This window comes from Ursus maritimus, unplaced genomic scaffold, assembly GCF_017311325.1.
Source record: "Ursus maritimus isolate PB19 unplaced genomic scaffold, ASM1731132v1 scaffold_12, whole genome shotgun sequence".
NCBI lineage: Eukaryota > Metazoa > Chordata > Mammalia > Carnivora > Ursidae > Ursus > Ursus maritimus.
The window spans coordinates 4,619,491-4,635,094 of NW_024423564.1; the positions used below are offsets into that span (position 1 = coordinate 4,619,491).

General features: G+C 41.8%; 1 pseudogene; it reads right to left on the bottom strand.

Moving 5' to 3' along the window:
• Positions 1-4,699: 4,699 nt before the first annotated feature.
• Positions 4,700-10,042, bottom strand: LOC121102000 (annotated as a pseudogene).
• Between the last annotated feature and the right edge of the window lie 5,562 nt (positions 10,043-15,604).

The following is a 15,604-nucleotide window of genomic DNA, read 5'->3' on the forward strand; positions in this document are numbered from 1 at the left end:
ACTGGGGGGGGGGTGACCAAAGTAAATAAACCTTAAGATTTATCCACTTGAAAAAAGAAGGGTCACATGAAAACTACTGGTCTTTTGTTCCTGCTATTTGTATCCTATAGGCCAACTGTGAATATGGAGCTTACATAGTTAAAATAATTGACCCATCAAATTATGATACAAATATACCGGAGGATAAAGCAAGAGGAGGCGTATTTGGGTGTGGGGTGATAATAGAGGGAGTATGTGAGAGATGAAATATTTACAGTTTGAAAGTCAAGAAGTAGTAAAGGGGGGTTGCTGTTTTCCTAAATAAACTTATAAGTATATATAACTTTGATAAAAATTTGTCCCAAAATACAAACAATTCCTTTGCCATATATATAGCGTATGTGTGAATTTAAAGTTATGTGTTTGTATCTTGAATCGTCCATTTTATGTAGTCATATTATTAGCTCTTTTCATGGAAGAATTCTGGGTTTGAGTCTTGCACAGAACATTTTCCCACTGCAGGTCTATAAAAATGTTAGCAAAAATGAGTTCAAACAAGCGATAGGTAAGTACTATCCAATTTTGGTAAAACATTGGAAAAAAAGAATATTTTCATAAAATGCGGGCTTAATATGCTGCTACATTTTCTTTTCAGGGTAGTTGGGCAGGGCATTAGCAAAATTTGGTTTGACAATTCCATTTTTAGGACTCTGGAGAAAGGAGAGGGTGATGACAGATATTTGTATGAGGTGTTCCCTGCAGTAGTATTGTGCGATAACAAATATTGAGCCAATTGCTCACCATCAATTAGAGACTGGTTGAATAATGACTCATTTATATAAGAAGGATCTTAACTAAAAGAACAAAACAGGTAGATGAAAACACTGATGGCAATGAGCACTGGTAAAGACTAATGTGTATCGAACATTTGCTTGTGAGAGTCGTGGCCATGTTTCCACTCCACATCTCATTAAAACTTTGGACAACCCAAATATCATTTTGCTCATCTTACTTGTAAAATGGAAGCACGGAAAAAGTCAAAGTAGACTTTTCGGGACTGATTATATTTCCACCACAGGGCCTGTGCCTTCACACGTAGGATGTGACCAGGGGTTTCTTGTTCTCTCTTTTAGAGATGTTTCAAAATAGACTCTGGAACTCGAGCAACTCTTTTCCTCAATAGCCCTCGTTGCTAGTGGTGCCCGGAAATAGAAGCATAAGTTCAATGCTCCCAACGAGAAATAGAAAGGCTTTAAAGGCCAACTTTCCTGAAACACAAAGCGCTCCCTGGGCTGGATCAGACCACCAACCTTTTCAGTTAACAGCCGAGATGCGCTAACCGATTGCGCCACAGAGACACCTGGCGACGGCACTTTGATGAAATTTTAGCCAGTTGTATTATATATATAATGGTTTGTGTTCCTGTCAAAGTTTTGTGATTTCCAGTTATAAGAAATGAACACTGGGGATATAATGTACAACATGACGGCTATAGTTAACCCTGCTGTATAGTACATTTGAAGGTTGTTAAGATAGGTGTTATGAGTTATCAAAGGAAAAATACGTTAAAAACCTTTTTAAATCTATATAAGATTGGTGGATGTTCACCAAACGTGAGTCATTTCACAATACATGTAAGTCAAGATCTTTACGCTGTATATCCTTAACTTGTAAAGTGCTGTACCTCATTTCAATCTCAATAAAACTAGGAAAGTATATGATACATAATCCGTCTCGTTGTACAGAGGTACAGAGAGGCTGTTCTTTATTGCCCAAGCTAGGGCACACTCAGCTCTTCTGTTTTGCCTAACTTCCCTCCCCGCTCCAGAAGCCTGAGGGCGCGAGGAGCATATAGCAGAGTCCTTTGCTTACCTAAATTTGGGCGACGACGGGCCCGAATGAATGGAGAACTCCCAGGATCAAACATCAGGTGCCCGGGTGACAACCGCAGCCCTCTCGAGTTTGAAGTCATATATTTTCCGGTTCTTTGCTCCACTTCATCTGTCTGCTCCCCGCTAAGTACCCTCAGATCGCGGGGGCGGGGGGTGGGGGCGCGGGCGCGCGGTGAAGTAGCCAGGCATCAGCCGTGCCTCCACCGCGCTAACCTCCTGGATGCGTCTAGATGGTAACTCCATGGGGAGGAGACGTTGGGTTTGCTCAGATGCAGCCCCTCGTTTACAATATGCCTGGGACTTAGTGGGCTCCCAATAAATGCTCCGTGAAGGAGTCCATTCCGCCACGCAAGAGCCTGGAGGGGACAGGAAAGGCACCAAGAATTTCACCTTGGACTATTAATTTTAGTTCTGGAGAATCCCCTGAATGGGAAGACGTGGAGAGCCGGCCATTCTTTAAAATCTATATACTGGAAGCTGGTTTAGAACGAGGTCAAGGTCCTGGTCTTGGGAAACGTCTAGAGGACACCACCTAGAAGGCGTCACTGGGCTCCCCAGCCCAGGACGGTGCGGCGGCCTCAGCCGGGGACGGGTGGTGCAGGGAGAAAGGTGATAGAGCTGGAGAAGGAAGTGGGTGTGAGTGAGGGGCAGTCTGGAGTAAGAGAAAGAAAGGGCAGAGGAAGAGGAGTGAAAGAAAACTGAGAACACCACACTAGCCAGTAAAGGAAAAACCAGTTAAAAAACGTTAAACTTTTAAAAAGATCAGTTAATAGGTCTCAACCACAGCGCAGCGAGCTGTGTTGGCGATGCAGTAATGGTACAGTGGTTAGATACTCCGCGTTTCCGACCCTAGTAACCTTGCTTTAACGAGTTTGACGTTATCTAACTCGCTCTTTCTTCTTTACACAACCCCCACCCCAGAAACCGCGCGATATGGTGCGATTTCCGCATATGAAACTTACTGACTGCTAGACAGTGTACCAGGCTCTCCAGGTCCCCGTGCTGGAACTCCCAGCCTCCAGCCTACGACAGGGGAGCTGAGGCTGCGTGACTAGGGAAAGGCCGAAAGTCGCCCAAAGGCTGAGTCTGCAGCGCCCACCAGATCCCCACCTACCCGCCTTGAGGCGAGGCAAGAACAGCAAAAGCGCCAGACCCTTGCGGGAAGGAAAGAGCGTACCCAGAACCCACTCCACTTTTGTATGGGTAAGACTGAAAAAGCACCCAGCATTGCCTTGGAAAGCGAATTCTTGCTACTATATAGGTAGAGAAACAAAAATCCCAGCTTTTCACATCTAGCATGTTCAGTCTGTAGTCTGTAGTGACTGACTTCCACTGATGTTTATATAGCAAAATGGACCTTTTCTTTTGGTACAAATTCTCCCATAAATTTTAACATATAATTGTGTGTAGTCACCACCATAATTAGAATACACACAGTTCCATCTCACCAAAAATCTTCTTTGTGTATCTTGTCACTGTTACAACTCACCAAAACATCAACCCTTGCAATCACATTGATCTGCCCATCACTCACCAGAGTTCTATCTTTCTGAAGAATGTCATAAGAATGAGAGCGTATAGTATGAAAAGTAGCCTTTTCAGTTCAGGCTCTTTACTAAGCACAGGTGAAGTTGGGATTCCTTTAAGTTGTGTACATCAGCAGTTCCTTTTATTGTGGTGTGATTCCATCTAGTGGGTATACCACTCTTTTGATCATGCCAGTTAACCTTTTGAACATAATATTTGATGATTGGTTCTGCTCTTAAAAATCAAAGCAGCTATGAACATTCCTGTAGAGATTTTTGTGTACAGATTTTCATTTCTTTAAGGTGCAGTCCTGGCAACCTAAGCTGCTAGATCATATAGAACTTGCCATGCTTAACTGTAAGAACTGCCAAATCTTTTCCAGGGTGGCTATACTATTGTGTGTATTCTCACCACCAGTGTTAAAGAAATTCTAGTTACTCATATCCCAGACACTTGGACTGTCATTCTAGTAGGTGTGTAATGGTATTTCATTATGGTTTCAGTTTGCATTTCCCTAATGCCTAATGATGTACATGTGCTATATCCTCTAGGGAAGTCTGTTCATGTCTTTTGCCTATTTTTCATTATTGTTTGTTTCCTTATTGTTAATTTAAGATTTCTTTATATGTTCTTGTCACTAGCCTTTTTGGCATATTTGTGTTTTGTTAATTTTTTTCTCCCAGTCTGTACCTTTTCATTCTCTTATGCTCGTTTTTTGAAAACATTTTAATTTCAGTGAAGTACAATTTATTGATTTTTCTCTTTTTTCTTTTTTCCTTTTTTCTGGATAGAACTTTTGGTGACATACCTAAAAACACTGCACCTAACCCCATGTCATGAAGATTTTCTTCTATAAAACATTTAGTCTGTGCTCCATTTTGAGTTAGTTTTTGTATAAACTGTGGATTTTTCATCATATGGATGTTGCAATTATGCCAACACAATTTGTTGAAAAGAAAAAAGCCTTTCTTCACTGAATTGGCTTTGACACCTTTGTCAATAATCAATTGGACATATTTCTGTAGTACTATTTCTGGACACTTTGTTCTGTTTCATTGTCTGCTGTACTCTATCCCTTTGCTTATCCACAATATCTTGCTAACTGAAGCTTTATAATAAGTCTTAAAAACGGGTAATCTTATTCCTCTAACTTTTTGGTATTTTTACAAAGTATATTTAGTTCTTTTAGGTCTCTCTCTCTCTGCCATTTCAGACCAACAGAATGAAAATCTGCTTATATCTACAACTTTAAAACTACAAAGACTGTGAATAGGAGGAAAAGATCATGAGTCTTCTCTTTCCTATGGTGTCTTCTTGAAGTAGATCAGGCAGGAAGAAGGGGGTGCTGCGGGCGGCCGCAGGTCAGGCACAAGAGAATCCCCAGCCAGAATCTCTCTTTCCCTGGGTTTAGGGTTTACCCGGAGGAGACGCCCCACACTGAAAGTACAAAGTTTAGGACAACCGCGACCCCTACTGGCTGAACAGAGACTCGCGTTCTTCTGGTAGCTGGTGGGAAAGGATCAAAGAAAAATTAAACGAAAATCACCCGACCCTATGCTTGAACCCAGGACCCGAAACTTCCAGTCTCGCCACCGCGCGACCGAGGTAAGACTTTGGCTCCTACTGCTATCGTTTTCTACGCGTGCAGGCTAATGGGTGCAATTTCAGAAGCGCGCGGCGGACGCTCGCGGTGCAGGATTTAGTGGCCGCCGCCGCCTCTTTTATCGAGGCCCGAGGGCACCCGACGAGGGGCGGCACTGGCCCGGTGCCCGCCTGTCCGTGGGGAGTGTGTGGGGGGGACGCCACTCTGAGACGCGGGCTTCTGGGTCCCGATTCCTGAGGAGGAGGCGGCAGAGAGCTCGTGCCCCAAGCGGACCCGCGCGCGACGCCCCCGGAGTTTCCCTCCCCGGGCGGGCGCGGGAGACAGGAAGGCAGGTGTCAGTCGCTCGGTATTGGAGAGAGTAAAAGGTGGCTGCGCTTGGCCCAAGGGAAGGTTCCACCGAGACTTGAACTCGGATCGCTGGATTCAGAGTCCAGAGTGCTCACCTACACCATGGAACCACCGGGCGCAAGGTGCCCTGCCTCTCCGAGGTGTGTGTACATCGCCTTCCTCCGCCCTGCGTTCAGGACGCGCCTCCTGCCGGGTTTGTCTTCTCGCCCCCAGGGGTTGGAGCACGGCTCCGAGACCCGCGAGTCGCCGCCACTCACGTTCTCCCTGCCGCTCTCCGGGCTCGCGAGTCGGGGAACGAGATCACGTCCATTTTGCAGCTTAGCCACAGGGAGGTGCACCTGCTCTGCCTGGATGACTAGTTTCCTGCCCTGAGGTGGAAGTTCCTGCCAGAAAAAAACCAGGTGTTCCTTTCCGTCCCTTTGCACTTGTGCTCTTCCCACAACCCTGGGAGCTCCGGTGATCCTCCGAACGGGACTTGGGACTTGCTGGGATTCAGCCCTCCCATTCCATTCCTGATCCTATTTCCTTCCCGTCTTTCTTGCTGTCTTCCTCACCACCCATTTTCTCTAGCTGCGCTGGGCCTTCAGTCGGCTCAGGACCATCCCGGGGTGGGGCGACTCCAAGTAAAGAATCTGGGGTTCGGCGCAGCTCAAGACTGGCTGGTCACTTCCCGCCAAATTGAACTCAAGCACTGGTCTCTACTACGGGTGTCTGGGGATGAGATGCGTCCCGGTATCGCCCTGCGTGGCTCACGCCGAGTACAACGTACAGAGCTCCAAGCAGGGCCGGAAGCTGCTGGAGCCAGAGATGCCAGAAAATTCACGGAATGCTGCACCATACTCAGTACCTTGAAATTAAAGTCCGACAAACCACCGACTAAAATAGATGTACAGAAGAGAAAAAAGTATGCTCCTGTCTCCTGGCTACAAGAGGGGGTTGGAAAGAGCAATTGAGATAGTGTTTTGGGATTCAGACTGGATAGTCCGCCACTGTGAACCTGGGAATCATTACTAGGCAGAAGATTGAGTCATAGAATCCCCAGCCTTCTGCAGCCAGCTCTCTACTTTTTAAATTTCCAGTGACCCAGAGACGGCCAAAGCTCTCCAGCCACCATGTTTGCCCAACCCAGCATCTGAGCACCTGGACATTCTAACTCTTGAGGCCGGGAGGTAGGCGGGGAGGAGTCTTGGACTCTTGGTGTGAGAAAGGAGGGAAAAGGTTTCTCCCCTTAGACTGAATGAAGATATGCTAGTCAGATTCAGTGGGTAGTTATCAATGAGCCAGAGCTGTGGTTTATATCCTGTTAACAGTGGTTAGTTACTCCTATGGAAATTAGTGTGGAGGAGAGAATTTTCCCCTATGCATTTTTATCATGTTAATTTACAAAGAGAATAAATATATCGATGTGTTCCTTAGGTTTTAAAAAAAAGGATGAAAATAAGAAAAAGTGAAAGAAAGATGTTTCAGATGCCAGTACAGGCAATTTAATTGGGGAGGAAAAGGAGAGCTTCTTTGGGAGAGAACTCAGAGTGGGCGCCACAGTTCTGAGAAGATCCTAGGGGATAAAGCTGGAGCTTCACTCTACCCAGTTGGGGCAGAGGAAGGAGGCTGACTGTTGGACTGAGTGGCATTCTCCTACAGGTGGCTTATTTGGGGTCCTATCCCCAGTCTCTCACAGTCTGGGGGTGCCTGGGTGGCTCAGTTGGTTGAGTGTCTGACTCTTGGTTTTGGCTCAGGTCATAATCTCATGGGTCATGATCTCAACGGTTGTGAGATGGAGCTCCGTATCGCTCCGCTCTCAGAGGAAGCCTGATTGAAAAATTCTTTCCCCCTGCCTTTCCTTCTACTCCACTCTCTCTCTCTAATAAATACCTAAATATTAAAAAAAGAATACTAGACACAGTCTGTTATTGAGGTTCTTGATGTTTCTTTCAGAAGTCTCAATTTCTTAAGTCAAGCAGAGAAAGACAATTATATGGTTTCACTCATTTATGGAACATAAGAAGTAGGAAGATGGTAGGAGAAGAAAGGGAAGAAGAAAGGGGGTAAACAGAAGAATGAACCATGAGAGACTATGGACTCTGGGAAACAAACAGAGCTTCAGAGGGGTGGGAGGTGGGGGAATGGGATAGGCTGGTGATGGTTAGAAAGGAGGGCACATATTGCATGGTGCACTGGGTATTATACGCAAGTAATGAATCATGGAACTTTACATCAAAAACTAGGGATGTACTGTATGGTGACTAACATAATATAATAAAAAATATTATTAAATAAAAGAAGTCTCAATTTCTAGTTTGTAGAAGGGCATTGTGTAAGGAAAAAGCGGAATCACTGTGTAGGATGACTGAATGGCTCTGGATAATGTTCCATTATAACCAACAATCTTAGCATGGTCAGAAATATACACAAAACAGGGGCACCTGGGTGGCTCAGTCGGTTAAGTGTCTGACTCTTGGTTTTGGCTCAGGTCATAATCTCAGAGTTGTGAGATCTAGCCTCTCTAGGGTCTCTCTGCTCAGCGGGAGTCTGCTCAAATTCTCTCTTCCCCTCCCCTACACATGTGCTCTCTCTCTTTCAAAATAAATAAATCTTAAAAAAAAAAAAAGAAAGAAGAAAGAAATAGGGGTGCCTAGATGGCTTGTCGGTTAAGTGTCTGCCTTCGGCTCAGGTCATGATATTGGGGTCCTAGGATTGAGCCCCAGGTCACGTTCCCTGCTCAGCAGAAGTCTGCTTTTCCCTCTGCCCCTCCCTCGTGCTCTCTCTCTCTCACTCACTCTCAAATAAATATAATCTTAAAAAAAAAAAGAAATAAACACAAATTAATTTGATTAGTGATTACCGTGATTAGTGATTACCCTGAGACTTTGTACCAGTTACAACCATTAAGTTATAATTATATATATGATATGATATGATATAATATAATATAATATAATATAATATAATATAATATAATATAATACATATTGCTAACATAGGGAGTTTGAAAGTATTCCTCCTTGGGGTCACACAGATAAAATGGCATTAAATCATTTAGTGTCTCTTTCTCTCCCTCTCCCCACCCTTTCTCTCTCATACCACACACACACACAGGCATGCACACACACAACTGCCTCATTAGCAGAGATTTAGTATAAATAGCATTAAGCATTTAGCAAGTTACAGGCCAATAAACTCAACTAAGCAGTTGTGAAATCTAATGTGCACTAGCTTTTGAAATTTTAGAATGAGTGATCCAGTGTTTCTGCCATATCTTCAACTGGTTAGGAGAGTACATGTGACCCTTGAACACCACTGGTTTGAACTGCGTGGGTCCACTTCTGTGTGATTTTTTCAATATATACAGTACTATAAATGTATTTTCTCTTCCTTAAGAGTTTCTTAATATTTTATTTTCTCTAGCTTATTTTATTGTAAGACTACAATATATAATAATACATTTAACATAAAAATATGTGTTGTCGACTATGTTACTGGTAAGGATTTCCAGTCAATAGTTGGCTATTAGAAGTTAAGATTTGGGGAATCAAAGGTTATATGCAGATTTTTGACTGTGGGGGGTGGTCAATGCCCCTAACCCCTCAGTTGTTTAAGGGTCAGCTGTATTTTATTTCCTTCTTATTTCAGCCTTCACACTGATAAACTCTGTTATGTGATGAGCTGCCCAATGAACATATTTCATGTCATTCTTCTCCATTTTGTTCTTGCTTTGGGATCAGAAACGCTGATTTGCATACACTTAAGCCCAAACAAAGCTTTCCTATTTCTGTTGAACAGTTTCAATGCCTGTAGCAAAATACTTTCCTGAAAGTTCAGGATTTTCAACTCTACCTTGGTTATTAACTTCAATGCCCTGCTGACAACATCCCTAGACCTGACAGGGTAGTGTTGTGTGGATTTGTCACCATGAGCTCCTCCTAAACAAAAAGCTTCTCTGCATAGTTGTGTTCATTAATATACAGTTCTGCAAGTTTATGCCCAACTCATGTTCAAAAAAAATGTTCTAAATCCTCATTCATGAGTAAGCTTGAACAGCTTCTATATTTCTCGTAGGGCTTTTTGAGTATCAATTTTGTGTTTTCTTGCAGTAGTTGGATCTTCTTATAAAATTGGATTACATGGCTGTAGTATAACATCGTTATATCTTTCTATCTTCAGATTTTGCTTATCTCTGTGACTGCCAGGAAAATTCAACACCTGAAGGTCAAAACAATGTCAAGCCATACCTTGGGCTGCAAGTATCACATATTTTCCAAATGTCATTTCCAAGCTTAGAAACATAGTCATGGATTAATTCTTCAAATTCCACCATTTGATCACTGTTGCAAGAATTTTTTCTTTTTTGCATTTTAGATCACATTTCCTCCCAAGTGACATCATAAAGTTCTGAGACCTTTGCTATCTTTCCAGAACCTAGAGGCAGCCAGGTGAGAGGATGAGCCAATTCATTTGTTCTTTCAGTGCTAGGGGCCAGCTATTGAAAATTTAACCATTATGAAGATGGCTTTTTGTTGGTACACAGCATTGGAAGTGCTCTAACCTCCACTAATTCTCTCTTGTCTCACTGCCTGACATAAATTGTTTAAACTTCATCAAACCATAGGATAATTCTGGGTTAAAAGAAACTTAGAGTTCATCTACTTACTGTCCTCCTTTTATAGCTGAGAAAATTGAGGTAAAGTGACTTCATCGACAATGTATTCAATGGCAGAAATAATTTAGAACCCTGGATGCTCAGAGCACAAAGCTGACATCACTTTCCTCTACCATGTGTTTTTCTAGAGAATTTTAAAAAATTAAAATTTTGTGATCATTTTTTTATGTCATAATTCCTTTTTATTATAATAATATGTTTTATTATATTATGTTAGTCACCATACAGTACATCCCTGGTTTTGATGTAAAGTTCCATGATTCATTAGTTGCATATAACACCCAGTGCACCATGCAATACGTGCCCTCCTTACTACCCATCACCAGCCTATCCCATTCCCCAACCCCCTCCCTCTGAAGCCCTCAGTTTGTTTCTCAGAGTCCATAGTCTCTCATGCTTCATTCCCCTTCTGATGACCCTCCCTTTCTTTATCCTTTTCTTCTCCTACTGATCTTCCTAGTTCTTATGTTCCATAGATGAGAGAAACCATATAGATAGTATCTTTCTCTGCTTGTCTTATTTCACTTAGCATAATCTCCTCCAGTCCCGTCCATGTTGCTGCAAATGTTGAGAAATCGTTCTTTTTGATAGCTGAGTAATATTCCATTGTATATATGGACCACATCTTCTTCATCCAGTCATCTGTTGAAGGGCATCTCGGCTCCTTCCACAATTTAGCTATTGTGGACAATGCTGCTATGAACATTGGGGTGCATATGAACACTGGGGTGCTAATGCTTGAACATTGGGGTACACACTACATCTGTATCGTTGGGGTAAATCCCAGTAGTGCAATGGCTGGATCATAGTAGCTCAATTTTTAACTTTTAAGGGACCACCACGCTGTTTCGGAGTGGCTGTACCAACTTGCATTCCTACTAACACTGTAAGAAGGATCCCCTTTCTACACATCCTCCCCAACATTTTTGTTTCTTGCCTTGTCAATTTTTGCCATCTAACTGGAGTAAGATGGTATCTCAGTGAGGTTTTGATTTGAATTTCCCATATGGTTAATGATTTTGAACATTTTTCATGTGTCTGTTAGCCATTTGTATGTCTTCATTGGAAAAGTGTCTGTTCATACAATTTGCCCACTTTTTGATTTGATTATTTTTCTCGTGTATTGAGTTTAAGAAGTTCTTTATAGATCTTGGATAGCAGTCTTTTATCTGTAGCGTCATTTGCAAATATCTTCTCCCATTCTGTGGGCTGCCTCTTAGTTTTTTTTGACTGTTTCCTTGGCTGTGCAGAAGCTTTTTATCTTGATGAAGTCCCACAAGTTCATTTTTTCTTTTGTTTCTCTTGCCTTTGGAGATGTGTCATGAAAAAGGTTGCTGTGGCCGATGTCGTAGAGGTTGCTGCCTATGCTCTCCTCTAGGATTTTGATGGATTCCTGTCTCACATCGAGGTCTTTCATCCATTTGGAGTTTATCTTTGTGTATGGTGTGAGAGAGTGGTCAAGTTTCATTCTTTTGCATATAGCTGTCCAATTTTCCCAGCACCATTTATTGAAGATACTGTCTTTTTTTCCACTGGATGTTTTTTCCTGCTTTATCAAAGATTACTTGCCCAAAGAGCCGAGGGTCCATTTCTGGGTTCTCTATTCTATTCCACTGGTCTATGTGTCTGTTTTTGTTCCAGTACCATGCTGTCTTTGTGATCACAACTTGTAGTACAACTTGAAATCCGGCATTGTGATGCCCCCAGCTTTGTTTTTCCTTTTCAGCAATTCCTTGGCAATTCAGGGCCTTTTCTAGTTCCACACAAATTTAAGGGCTGTTTGTTCCAGTTCTTTGAAAAATGTCATAGGTATTTTGATCAGGATGGCATTGAAAGTGTAGATTGCTCTGGGTAGCATACACATTTTAATTATGTTTATTCCTCTGATCCATGAGCATGGAATGTTTTTCCATTGTTTTGTGTCTTCTTCAATGTCTTTCAAGAGTGATTTGTAGTTTCTAAAATATAGATCCTTTACGTTTCTGGTTAAGTTAATTCCAAGATAACATATGATTTTTGGTGCTATTGTAAATGGGTTGGATTCCCTAATTTCTCTTTTTTCAGTCTCATTGTTCGTGTATAGAAATGCAACTGATTTCTGAGCATTGATTTTGTATCCTGCCACATTACTGAATTGCTCTATAACTTCTACTAGTTTGGGGGTGGATTCTTTTGGGTTTTCCGTATAGAGTATCATGTCATCTGTGAAGACAGACAGTTTGACTTCTTCTTTGCCGATTTGGATACTTTTATCCCTTTTTGTTGTCTGATTGCTGTTGCAAGGACTTCTAGTACTATGTTGAATAATAGTGGCGAGAGTGGGCATCCTTGTCGTGTTCCTGATCTTAAGGGAAAGGCTTCCAGCTTTTCCCCACTGAGAATGATATTTGCTGTAGGCTTTTCATAGATGGTTTTTATGAAATTGAGGAATGTACCCTGTATCCCTACACTGTGAAGGTTTTTAATCAGGAAAGGATGCTGTATTTTGTCAAATGTTTTTTCTGCATCTATTGAGAGAATCATATGATTTTTGGCTTTTTTCTTGCTGATAAAGTCTGTAACACTGATAGATTTGCGAATGTTGAACCACCCTTGCATCCCAGGGATGAATCCCACTTGGTCATGATGGATAATACTTTTAATGTACTGTTGGATTCTATTAGCCAGGATCTTGTTGAGAATTTTGGCATCCATATTCATTAGGGAAATCGGTCTGTAATTCTCCTTTTTGATGGGGTCTTTGCCTGGTTTGGGGATCAAGGTAATATTGGCCTCATAGAATGAGTTTGGTAGCTTTCCTTCTGTTTCTATTTTTTGAAATAGCTTTAGGAGAATAGGTATTATTTCTTCTTTGAATGTTTGTAAGAATTCCCCAGGAAAACCATCTGGTCCTGAAGTTTTGTTTTTTGGAAGGTTTTTTATCACTGTTTCAATCTCTTCATAATTAATTGGCCTGTTTAAAAAATCAATTTCTTCTGTTTCAGTCTTGGTAGTTTATAGGTTTCCAGGAAGGCATCCATTTCTTCCAGGTTGCTTAATTTATTGGCATAAAGTTGTTGATAAAAGTTTCTAATGATCCTTCCTATTTCATTGGTGTTGGTTGTGACCTCTCCCTTTTCATTCATAATTTTATTAATTTGTCTTTCTCTATTCTTTTGGATAAGTCTTCCAGTGGCTTATCTATTTTATTTATTCTTTCAAAGAACCACTTCAGTTCTGTTGATCTGCTCTACTATACTCCTGGTTTCTAATTCATTGATCTCTGCTCTAATCTTGATCAACTGCTTTCTCGTGCATGGATTAGGCCTGTTCTTCTGTTGCTGTTCCAGTTTCTTGAGGTGAGAATATAAAAACTGCATTTTAGATTTTTCTATTCTTTTGAGTGAGGCTTGGATGGCTATGTATTTTCCCTTAGGACTGCCTTTGCAGTGTCCACTTAGGTTTTTGACTGCTGTGTTTTCATTCTCGTTGGTCTCCATAAATTGTTTAAAATTGATTTTTGATTTTCTGGTTTATTGAATCATTCCTCAGCAGGATGGTTCTTAATCTCAAGTGTTTGAGTTTCTTCCAAATTTTTCCTTGTGGTTGAGTTCCAATTTCAAAGCGTTGTGGTCTGAGAATATGCAGGGAATAATTTCAGTCTTTTGGTATCGGTTGAGACCTGTTTTGTGACCCAGAGCATGGTCTATTCTTGAGAATATTCCATGTGCATTAGAATAGAATGAGTATTCTTTTGTTCTGGAGTGTAGTGCTCATATATATCTATGAGGTCCAACTCGTCTAGTATGGCATTCAAAGCTCTTGTTTCTGTGCTGATTTTCTGCTTAGGTGATCCATGTATTGCTGATAGTGGAGTGTTGATGTCCCCTACTATTAATGTATTTTTATCTGTATGTCTCTTTATTCTGGTTAAGAGTTGGCTTGTGTATCTAGCTGCTCCCCTGTTGGGGGCATAGATATTAATAATTGTCATATCCACTTGTTGGATACACCCTTTAAGAATAATATAGTGCCCTTCTGTATCTCTAACTATAGTCTTTAGTTTAAAATCAAAACTGTTGATATGAGAATTGCTACCCCAGCTTTCTTTTGAGGTCCATTGGCATGAAAGATGGTATTCCATCCCTTTACTTTCAGTCTGGATGTATCTTTAGGTTCAAAATGAGTCTCTTGTAGACAGCAAATGGATGGGTCATGTCTTTTTATCCTATCTGCAACCCTGTGGCATATTATGGGAGCATTTAGGCCATTTACATTGAGACTGATTATTGAGAGATATGATTTTAATGATGCCATGTTGCCTGTAAAGTCTTTGTTTCTATAGATTGTGACTTTCTGTTCTGTATCCCTCTTGGGGCCTTTTTACTTTATAGACCCCCTTAATATCTCCTGAGGGCTGGTTTCGTGTACGAAATTGGTCAGTAACTGGTGATTCTGGAAGGTCTTTATCTCTCCATCAATTCTTTTTTTTTTTTTAAAGATTTTATTTATTTATTTAACAGAGATAGCCAGCGAGAGAGGGAACACAAGCAGGGAGTGGGAGAGGAAGAAGCAGGCTCATAGTGGAGGAGACTGATGTGGGGCTCGATCCCTAACGCCGGGATCACGCCCTGAGGCCGAGGCAGGCGCTTAACCGCTGTGCCCAGGCGCCCCCTCTCCATCAATTCTGAGTGACAGCCTTGCTGGATATACTTGGCTGCATGTTTTCTCTGAAAGAGCTTTAAAAATGCCCCCACCCTTTCTCTCATTCCAGGTCTGTGTAGACAGGTCTGACATAATTCTGATAACTTTGCCTTGTGCTGAGAAATTTCTTTGCCCGGCCGCTTTCAATACTGTATCCTTGGATCTAATATTGGCAAATTGCACTATGATGTGACGTGACATAGGTTTGTCGTGGTTGAACTTGGGAGGGGTCCTCTCTGCCTCTTGGACACGAATGTTTGTTTCCTTTGCTAGATTAGGGAAGTTTTCAGCTACAATTTGTTCAAATATCTCTTCTAGACCTCTCTCTTTCTCCACCCCCTTGGGGATGCCCATGATTCTGACATCAGAACGTTTCATTGAGTCAGTAATCTCCTGTAACCTACATTCTTGAGATTGGATTTTTTTGAGCCACGTTTCTGTTTTAGCTTTCTCTTCTACCATCCTCCAATTCACTTTCAATCTTCTGCCTCATTTACCCTGGCCATCAGAGCATCTAGTTTTGACTGCATTTGATTCATAGCATTTTTAATTTCTGCCAGATTCGCTCTCATTTCCGCCCTTAGAGATTCTATATTCTCATTAATATTTTCGTTAATATTTTTTTCAAGTCTACACATCGTCTTGACCATTGTTACTCTGAATTCCATTTCTGATAATTTGTTTATATCCATATCCATTAGTTCTGTGGCAGAGGCCACAGACTTGTCTTTTCTTTGCTGGGGTGGGTTTCTCCTTCTCGTCATTCTGATGAGGAGAGGTTGCGGAGTTGTCCAGAGCCCAAATTATTGACCAGGACCTATGCAGTGTGCACTTGTTTTATAGGGACCTTAGGGATGTGGGCTTCTTGATTTTTCAGCCTGCCTTCTGGGGGGAGGTGCCTGCTGCGCCGATACT